This window comes from Lithobates pipiens, unplaced genomic scaffold, assembly GCF_037356315.1.
Source record: "Lithobates pipiens isolate NorthernLeopardFrog02 unplaced genomic scaffold, aLitPip1_a1.2 Scaffold_18, whole genome shotgun sequence".
In the NCBI taxonomy this organism is placed as follows: Eukaryota; Metazoa; Chordata; class Amphibia; order Anura; family Ranidae; genus Lithobates; species Lithobates pipiens.
Genome location: NW_027507758.1, coordinates 445,155,804 through 445,166,162, shown reverse-complemented (window position 1 = coordinate 445,166,162; position 10,359 = coordinate 445,155,804). Strand labels below are relative to the sequence as shown.

At 41.7% G+C, this 10,359-nt stretch overlaps 1 long non-coding RNA gene across 1 annotated transcript; it reads right to left on the bottom strand.

Moving 5' to 3' along the window:
- Positions 1-649: 649 nt before the first annotated feature.
- LOC143988540 (uncharacterized) lies at positions 650-7,186 on the bottom strand. The gene is made up of 2 exons (XR_013276881.1): positions 6,582-7,186; positions 650-2,713 (listed from the first exon to the last, which is right to left on the bottom strand). It is a non-coding gene; the product is annotated as an uncharacterized LOC143988540 (long non-coding RNA).
- Positions 7,187-10,359: the final 3,173 nt, after the last annotated feature.

Sequence of the window (10,359 nt, the reverse complement as noted above, 5' to 3'; positions counted from 1 at the left end):
TTGATGTCAAAGGTAATATTGAAAAGCAAAAGCTATATTATAGTAGAATTGAAAAATGGTTAAAGTAGAACTATAGGCAAAACATTTTATTTTTATTTTGCATAGAATAAGGGAGGGTTATAACCCCTGTCAGTTTTTTTTCCCACCATCTGTGGCCTATTGCTGAGATTTCCTTGGGGACCCCCAGGTCACCAGAGCTAGGGTCCCCATTGGAAGATTTCTCCTTTATTACTTTTCTGGGGACAACCCAAAATTTTGGATTTTCGTTTACTTTCACTTTCAATGATAATGGTAAACAGGACTACTAGAGAGCGTGAATCTCCTTAATGGGGGCAAAGACAGCAATAAAAAGTGAAAAGCATTCTAATCTCTCTGCACTCCATCCAAAACTAAAAAAAAAAAAAGTTTTGCCTCTAGTTATACTTTAGGTTCCGAGACATTTCTGTGAGACCCTATCTGGACAATAGGGACAGCTGGCAACTGTGCCAAAATTTTCCCATGAATAGTCGGCAACTTTAAATAGCAAATACACGTCTGTTAGGTTGCTCGACTTCTGTAAGTAACCCCTGGTAGCCTAGGCTAGGATTGAAGAGCGGAGGTCCCTTTCACCGGTGGACAAAACATTACACATACACACTGTTGTACGTGAATAATGAATGTGCCTATTGAAGCACACACAACAATTTTATTTAGTTTGAACAGAAGGACAGCCCTGTGGTTTAACCAATCAGGGACTGCCACATAAAATATGCAAGATAGTATATTTTACTACGTCATCATGGTTTTTTTGTACAAGCAATTTCTGCCTAGTAACAAAAAGCTAAATATATACATTTTTATACAGTTTAAAATGTTTCTTAAGTCTGGTGCAAGACAGGCCTGTGGTTTTAACGCCATGGAGTTACTTCTGCTCTCAAAAAGGGAAGTAGCTTAACCGCATCCATCTGTTCTAAACAGATATCTAACCTTGTGATAAAATACCTTGTACAAGCAAAAAACACATATGACCTTAAGCAATAGATTTCTATGTCATGCTAACAGTAATTTTCCAATACCCAAAATGGATGTCTTCTAACAAGATGGTTCCCTCATTTACCTTATAATCCTTCCTTTGATCATTCTGTGATTTACATAATGATCATTCCTTTTCTAATTTAATAGCACAGGCTTCATACTCCGAACCCTTGTGCTCTTGGTTTCTATACCATACCGTTGGATCCTTAACAATGGAAGTGAGTTTCAGATCCTTCGGAGCGACCGTGTTTCCCTTTTTACATAAACATTTGATTATCTTATAACAGGCATATAAAAATAGAATGAAGAGAATCACAGTGACAATTGTCATGGCAGCATTTCGGAGCCAAGATATTAATCCCCCAAAACTAAAACTGCTCGAGAAGGGATCCCAGTTTTTTCCTATGTTCCTTGCCTCTTTCTGTAGTTTATTTACCTCTTCCCTGTGTTGAGCAATAACGTCATAGTAGTCTGGGACTTCGATGCTGGTATTATGAATCCAGGTACAGCACTCATAATCCTCAGTAGTCTCACAGAGGCCAGTAAGGGCTGCACTCATACTTTCTATAGCCAACTCATGTAGTTCTAGTTGCTTCCTAATTGCCCTAGTTTCTAGATTTAGTTTGGTTATGTCATCAGAATTTTCCTCCAGAATCTCATCAATTATGCCAGTGTAATTATTTAATCTTTTCATTAGGTCAATTCCCCACCCTGTCCAGGAAGGGAACCATGCCCAGGCCATATCTTTTTCTAAAAACAATTCTCGTTTATTACGGTGTCTAAGGGGATATCTAGGATGCATGCTGGCTTCAAGGAGGTGACTTCCCTTGTTATCCCCTAATACCCCCATAATAGGAACCAGGGCTGCAAGGTAACACCACCCCTGGGGTTTGGTTGGGATCCAGGGGTGACAGAGTTTGCCGCAGCATATATATATGGTATTTCCTAGAGCTAGGGGTCGTTTATGGAACACGTTCCTAAGAGTATCAGAAAGGCCAGAGAGCACCAGTATTGACATTAATTGGTGTATTGTAGTCTTGGTACTGGAGCTAAGAAAGTCTAAAAAGGTGGCATTTAGGGTGGGATCTGAAGTATGGAAGAAAGAAGGACTGTTAAATGATGTCATTGAAATGTTAAGTTTTGCTTGTTTGCAAACCTCGGCTCCATCTGTGGTGTTTCCCAGTCGGAAACACCAGTCTGGGAAGTGGCTTCTACCTATAATTTGGAAAGTGAGGGTTTTATTTGGAAGGGTCCTAGTAACATTCGTTAGGACGATAGGGGGTGTTCCATTAAGGAAAGCATCTTTGTTTTTTTTTAAAGTTCTGATTATTTGTTATCTAAGAGTTCTGTTCTTCTTCTTCGTTTCTCATCCCGGCAGTTGTTGGCTCTGTTTTGTCCTTTTGAGGGGGTGTGGGATCTTCCAGGGAAATTTGTTCTATGCCTCTCTGAACTTCTTGTAGATCTTGTTCTTGGGAGTTGCTGCTCTCTGTCACTGCCAGGGGCTCTGGAGTCGAGGGAAGCTGGGGACACTTTTTAAGACGGCTGGCGTGGATCCAGGTGTTTCCTAGGTCTGTTAACACTGCGGTCCTGGATACCTTTTCCACCTTCCATGGTCCTGAGAAAGCCGGTCCGATACTCTTTCTTTGTGCTAATTGTTTGATCAGCACTTTATCCCCAGGGATGAAGGGATGCGTTGGTTCTGTGGGAAGAGGGAAAAAAGGTGACAGAAACTTGTTCGTTTATTTCGTGGAGCATACTTACCAGGTTTTTCACGTACATTTCCTGTTGGGAATAAATGTCAATATCAGTGTCTTGGTCTAATGGGGGTAATTCTATGTTTGCGGGGATTCCCATGAGGACCTCAAAGGGTGATAGTTTTGTTCTTGCATGTGGATCTTCCCCTCTTTTGACCAAAGACCTTCAGGGTCTTTGGTCAATCCTTCCTTTGTCCAAAAATGGACATCATCTTCTGTGGCCATTGATTGCATCTGTGCTATGACAGTTTTAAAGTTAGGTGCTGCGAAGTGTTCCTTGAAAAACATTGTTGTGGGGGCAGGTGGGTTAGGGGAAAAGGCAGCAGCTCTTTTAGCTTCTCTGTCAGCAAGAGCATTCCCTTTTGAAACACGACTGCTGTCAGAGGAGTGTGTCTTTACTTTAATTATGGCTACCTTTTTTGGAAAAAGAATGGCTTGGAGGAGAGCACTAATCTGTGTGGAGTTGGCAATTATTTTGTTGTCTGCTGTTTTAAAACCTCTATTGGCCCATATCACACCAAAATCATGCACCACTCCAAAAGCATATCTACTGTCTGTGTAGACGTTCACCTCTTTACCGGTGAATAGAATGCAGGCCCTAGTGAGGGCTTCTAACTCTGCTACCTGGGCTGAAGAAGGAGGTAATGATTTTGCCTCCAGTACGATGTCTGGTAGTTGAACAACTGCATAACCGGTTAAAAAGGTGGAGTCAGAGGGACGTGAGCAGCTACCGTCAACGAAAACATCCTCTGCACCTGAGATAGGGGTGTCAGTGAGATCCGGTCTGGGACTGGTAATAGCAGCAACCTTTTCCGAACAGTCATGTATAATGTCTGGGTCATGTGGTAAACGCAACATGGAATGCAAAAGGCGCACAGCGGGGTTGCTGGCAGGCACATATTTGAGTGTGAGGTTATCAGTGTTCATCAGTGTTATCTCATAACCACTAAGTCTTTGCGAGGTCATATGTTGGGTATTCATGTTCTGAATAAGATGCGTGACTGAATGAGTGGTATAGAGAGTCAATGGGTGACCTAGCACTAATTTGTTTGCATCTTGTACAGCCATTGCACAGGCAGCAAGATTTTGGAGACAGAATGGCATTCCCTGTACTTGGATGGGGAGTTTTTTTTTAGATAGGTAGGAGACAGGGCGGTAGCCTGTTCCATGCTGTTGTGTTAGCACGGCGGCAAAAGAGGTCCCCGAGACTACACAGTATAGTTGAAAAGCTTTACCATAGTCTACCAACCCTAGGGCGGGAGCATTTGACAGACTGTTTAATAGAGCTTGAAAAGCTTGTAGTCTGTCTTCAGTCCAATCTATTAATTTAGGGGCTGTCGAGCCAGTAGCCTCTCTTAGGATACTATCATAATGAGAACAGTCAGGGATCCATTGGCGGCAATATACCATTGCACCCAAAAATGAGAGTAGGGCGGCCTTGTCTTTTGGGGGACTGAGAGCTCGAAGGGCTGCGGCACGTTTGGGGGACACTATCCTTGTCCCTTCCTTTAGAATGCACCCTAGGTATTCTACCTGTGGCTGGCACCATTGTATTTTCTTCCTTGAGGCTAGATGCCCGGCGTGAGCTAGGTGTTGTAACAGTGATGTTGAATCGACCGCACATTCTTCAGCAGTTCGACTGCACAGGAGCAAGTCGTCCACATACTGTATCAGTACCGACCCTCGCTCAGATGTCCAAGACTTGACAGTCTCGTTGAGTACCATAGAGAAGGCGGCTGGACTGTCTACATACCCTTGCACTAAACGCGTCCAGGTTAACTGGCCCCCGGCCCAGGAGAAAGCAAACATAGGTTGGGCTTCCTCCGCAATGGGAATGCTAAAGAAAGCATTCGCTAAATCAATTACTGTGTAGCATAGAGAGTCTGCCGGTATGCATGAGAAAATAAAAGTGATGTCTGAGACTAGGGGTGGGAGGGGAATCACTTGTTTGTTTACTGCTCTGAGGTCTTGTACAAGTCTCCACTCCCCACTGGCCTTTTTTACGGGGTAAATGGGCGTGTTCCAGGGACTGATGATCGGTCTCAGGATACCTTTTGATATGTAATCATTAATTTGAGGGGAGATGCCTTGGACTTTCTCTGGGGGTAGGGGATACTGTTTTTGATATTGTATCCCTGCATCTGATCGCATTTGGGGTGCATATGGTGTGCAATTAATAAAGCCCACACTACCTTTGTTTTCTGCCCAAATTGTGTGATGGTCAAGGGAGGAAGGTATCATTAGAAAGAAACTCCTGTGTGCATGTCTTTTTGGGAACCCTCTGTGTGCATGTCGCTTAGGGCCATGTAAGTCACATAATGGTGAACTAGCGGTATAGGAACCTTCTTTATTAAACTTAATGGTAATACACAGTTGTGCCAAGAGGTCCCGTCCCATAAGGGGCACAGGGCATGAGGACAAGACGGCAAAAGTTTGGGTACATAATTTCTGTCCTTCTGGAGTGGCTACAGTCAGTGGTGGAGTGATGGGATGGGTGACAGGTGTCCCATTAATACCAACAGAGTTTCCCTCGGTGCATTATTTGTGGCTGTGTAGGATATTGGGGTAGTGGTTGACGAGGGTTCTGGTATGGCAGATAACGGGGATACTGTGGGCGGGTCTGGGGGTTAAATCCCCTGCCTCTGCCTCTTGCTCTAATCTGTCCAGTCCTATAAGGGCACTGGGATTTCCAATGTCCTTGCTGTCCACAATTGCCTGTATTTTCCAAGGCATTTGTTCCATGCACAGAAACAATCCTTCATGTATTGTGGGTCAGCCCCTTTGCAGGGAGGATAAGAATGCTTATGTACCTGACAAATTTTACTGACTTCTTGCCAGTCTTCCTCTGAACAAGGACCTTGGGGTCCTGGGTCATGGATTCCCAATTGGTGACACCTTTCTCGGACTTGTGTCCAAAATGGTTCTACCTGGGGGCCAGGGATCATATTACTGACAAATTCATAGGGTGATGGGGTGGCCATGGCTTGGGTTGCTGCAGAATTCCCCATCTAGTAGTCTGGGCAGTGTGTGTCTAGTGGCAGGACACAGGTGATAACACCCGGTTTGTCCAACAATCCGGTCTCTGGTCTGGGAGTAGGATCCCTGATCCTTTTTGGGGCAGATGGACTTATATAAAACTATGAAGATTTACCCTTAATATACGATGAAGGGTAAATTTTTCCTGGTGGCGGTATTTACCCCTCTTACACCAAGTCTGCAAGAGAACCCCCCTGGTCTGGTGGTCAGTCAAATCCACTTGTCATCTATTCTTAGGAAGAGTAGACCTAACGTGCAATGGGGGCAGGCGGATGCTATGTCACTACAAGAGGGCTCCTCATATTCTGCACTTATTTAAACAACAACAATTATTTTCCTTATACTCTATATTAAAACTTATACTCTATATACTTACACGTGTACCTAGAGAGAAACAGACATATTCTTAATATACTTTAAGACATGAAATAACCGTATTGCAATACATTTATCAATTTATAGTGCACTTTTTTTTTTTTAAAAAAAAATTTTTCAAATGGGCGTCCACTCCACCAATCCCTTTGTCACGGGCGTAATCTACTACTTCCCGTGTTAAAAATACTATCACCAATAGTTTTAAGTCAGACCAACCTAGTCGGACTCCCCTAAACCTATAAATTCCTTGCGAGCCCTTTTAACCTCCCGAGGAACCAGCCTAGTTCATCGCGAAGGCACAGTTACTTCTTTTAATTTTAAACTAAGTTCGTAGCGGCCGCCTGGACAGAGTAAGTGTTTACACCATTCACCAATCAGGTAAAAAAGAGTAAAGTGACTTACCTGTCGCAAGACGAGACGAACCCCACTTTGCTGGTACCAAAACTGTTAGGTTGCTCGACTTCTGTAAGTAACCCCTGGTAGCCTAGGCTAGGATTGAAGAGCGGAGGTCCCTTTCACCGGTGGACAAAACATTACACATACACACTGTTGTACGTGAATAATGAATGTGCCTATTGAAGCACACACAACAATTTTATTTAGTTTGAACAGAAGGACAGCCCTGTGGTTTAACCAATCAGGGACTGCCACATAAAATATGCAAGATAGTATATTTTACTACGTCATCATGGTTTTTTTGTACAAGCAATTTCTGCCTAGTAACAAAAAGCTAAATATATACATTTTTATACAGTTTAAAATGTTTCTTAAGTCTGGTGCAAGACAGGCCTGTGGTTTTAACGCCATGGAGTTACTTCTGCTCTCAAAAAGGGAAGTAGCTTAACCGCATCCATCTGTTCTAAACAGATATCTAACCTTGTGATAAAATACCTTGTACAAGCAAAAAACACATATGACCTTAAGCAATAGATTTCTATGTCATGCTAACAGTAATTTTCCAATACCCAAAATGGATGTCTTCTAACAAGATGGTTCCCTCATTTACCTTATAACGTCCATGGCATTTTTCTTAGCAGTAGCAGAGAAAATCTCACAACTTGCATGTCAGTCCCACATGCCTCAAATTCCCCCTCTGGCTGACTGCATAACGATTTATCCAGGATCAGTAGTTGTTGTCAAATTTCAAAGATAGAATGAATCAACAGATACCATCTGCCTTAAAATATTATTAAAAGTAATGCTGCAGTGTTAAACTGGCCATAGACCCGAGATGATTCGAACATGAGATGATTAACACCTAATCAAGCAAAAATTTAGGAAGATCAGGGATGATCTCATGTCTGTAGACACCAACATTCAGGAAGCAGTGTGTTTGGAAGCATTGTTTAGTTGTAGCTGATGCTTTTCTAGTGGTGGTGAACTGGCATGAGAAGATTCAGGCAACTCTTTTCTCTCTTATTATTCTCTTTATTATTATTGTTAACTTCATGGATAGGTGTGTTAAGGTGATGTAAAATTCAAGATTGTAGGAAAAATAGAAAGATCTTATGATGCTTACCTCAAAATCCACCTCTAGTCAAGGTTTTAGGTCTAGTTTACAGAAGCAATGTGAATGGTAGTCCCAAGAGCATCATTTACAGCAAGAATTTGTGGCAGCTTTGCTGATGTCCTTATAAGGTTTCCCTAGTAAAAAACTTTTTTTAAGGGCTAGTTCACAAGTGTGGCAGGAACTGTTTCTCCTCTGAAAAGTAATCTGAGTGTGTTTGACAAGTGGTGAAGAGGCGATATTCACCTCATCACTGTCTGATATAACCTTACCTGTCATAGTCGTACTACCGCAACTGGGGCGCTTTACAGGGTGGCCCCATAGAACTGCATTAGTCATGTTCTGAGGTGGACAGCCTGCCAAAAGGGAAATGCTGATTAATTTCTGCGCAGCATCATGCCAGTAGAATGCACATAGCCATGAGCAGCTGTATGATCAATGTTTAGTCAGGTAGTCGAGTAGAGGCAAAACCGTGGCACAACCGCTGGGTTTTTCTGCCACCTCGCATGTGTGAATGAATCCTTATACTTAAATATAAAGTAAACAAGGTTAAAACCCATCAGGTTTTTGTGTGTGTCTGTGTCCCATTGGGGAGATTCCCCTTCACTTTTTGTTCTGGAGACATAACAGGAAGTGAAAGGAGATGCTCTGAAAACCCCTCTTAGACAGTTATCACCAAAGCAAGCTTCTCCATTGGAACAGATCCCCTCACCAGTTCCAGTGACAACCCTAAACATTTGAGTTTCCCATAAATGTTTGTCCCAGTGACAGCTACCAGAACAAATGGAGAGGGTGAATCTCTCCTGCAGGGAGTGTAGGTTAAAGAGGAGCGCCAGAACAAATACTGTAGCTGCTGACTTTTAATTTTGGGACACTTACCTGTCCAAAAAATCATCTCCACTAAGGGAAACTGCTAACAACACCTCCCATGTATGTAGACACATCCGGTTTTGCCTTTTTCTCTGACACACATTGTTATTGGCACACTTACAAACACAGGCTGCCATCACCCCCAAAATACAGGTGTGTAAGAGACCCACACTGCTAACACTCCTATCCAGCAAATTATGATTTTCAGCAAATCTTCTGACTATCAACAACATTTAAGGGATACAAAAGCTTTAGTTTCGCTCGATCCTATTACATACTGACTGCTCATCGGGGGGATAACAAAGTGCAGGCTTGACAAAAAGCTGAGGCAAGAAGAGGAGAGAGGGAGGGTGTCTGTAACAGAAAAAATGATTATCATTGCAATTCACAGTTTAAAGAACCAGTGAATTTGAAAAGAGAACCAGGGCACTTGCTTAAAGTGGTTGTAAACCACGGTCATGAAATCTGAGCAAAGCACATAGATTCGTAGTGTTAACTTATCTCTTTCCAAAGCTCTACAGTACACTTGTGTACAGCCTTCCCAGAAGAGCTGAAGCTGTTATAGCTGCAAAGGATGGACCAACTCAATATTGAACCCTACGGACTAAGACTGGGATAAAATTAAAGTTCATGTGCCTGTAAAGGCGGGCGACAGTATAATTTTGACAATATAGTGTATGTTTAACCAGTGTTTGTTTTTTTAATCCAATTTCTTTTTTATAGAGCAGAGATAAATTCTTTAAGTGGACATTTTTGTTTTGAATTCTTTATTTCCCATTGGTTAATGTTTTGTTTATTATTGCAGAATATGGGCTAATGCTATTTTGGTGGCTGTAAAGTTTAGAAAAATAATTGATGATTGGTCTAGTGTTATCATAATTTAGCAGTTTACATTTGGCAGTTTTGTGTATACAACATACAGTCTTGCTGGGCTTTGCTACTGGTTTGTACAGTGATGTGTTATTGTTAAGCTAGTCTACCCAACATCAGTATGTTTTGAGCATACCGTAGTTCATTATGTCAAATCACCAATGTCTTCACCAACCAATATCCACTTATGATACATGAATTGGGCACACGCTGAGGGCTCATTATCAATTAGTGTGTTGCATTTAGGCAACCTTTTCATTGTGAATAGACTGCTAATACAGCACAACAGATAAAAAAAAATGCACATTTATTTATTACAGGTACTTATTTAGCGCGTCAATTTATGCAGCACTTTCTACATATATATTGTACGTTCACATAAGTCCCTGCCCTCAAGGAGCTTACAATCCAAGGTCTCTAAAGTAGGGTACACATGATTAAATTATTGGATGAATGATCTTACATTTTTTTTGCATGCTAGTCTCCATATTGAAAATGAATAGGTTACTAAAGTACGAAAATTCTCGTATAACAGAATAGAAATAAAAATGTATTTGTATTGTATTTTCAGACGAACACTGTACTGATGAAATCGTAAATATTAGCAGTTAATAGAATTTTAACAGGCTTTATGATAAAAGCGACTAAAAAAAATAAATTCACAAAAAACAAGTTATCAGTGTCTAAAACGCTGATTGCTTCGGGTCAGTGATAACTGAGATTAAATATGTGCATGTTGAGGAGAGCAGGTAATGGAGCGGTTTGAATTGGTGAAAAAAATAACACCTAAAGCGGTATTAGACCCCTTTCACACTGAGGCAGTTTTAAGGCATTTTGGAACTAGAAATAGTGCCTAAAAAGCACCTGAAAACTGTCTTCCATTCATTTGCATGAGTGCTTTCAGACTCGGGCGGTGCACTTGCGGGACATTAG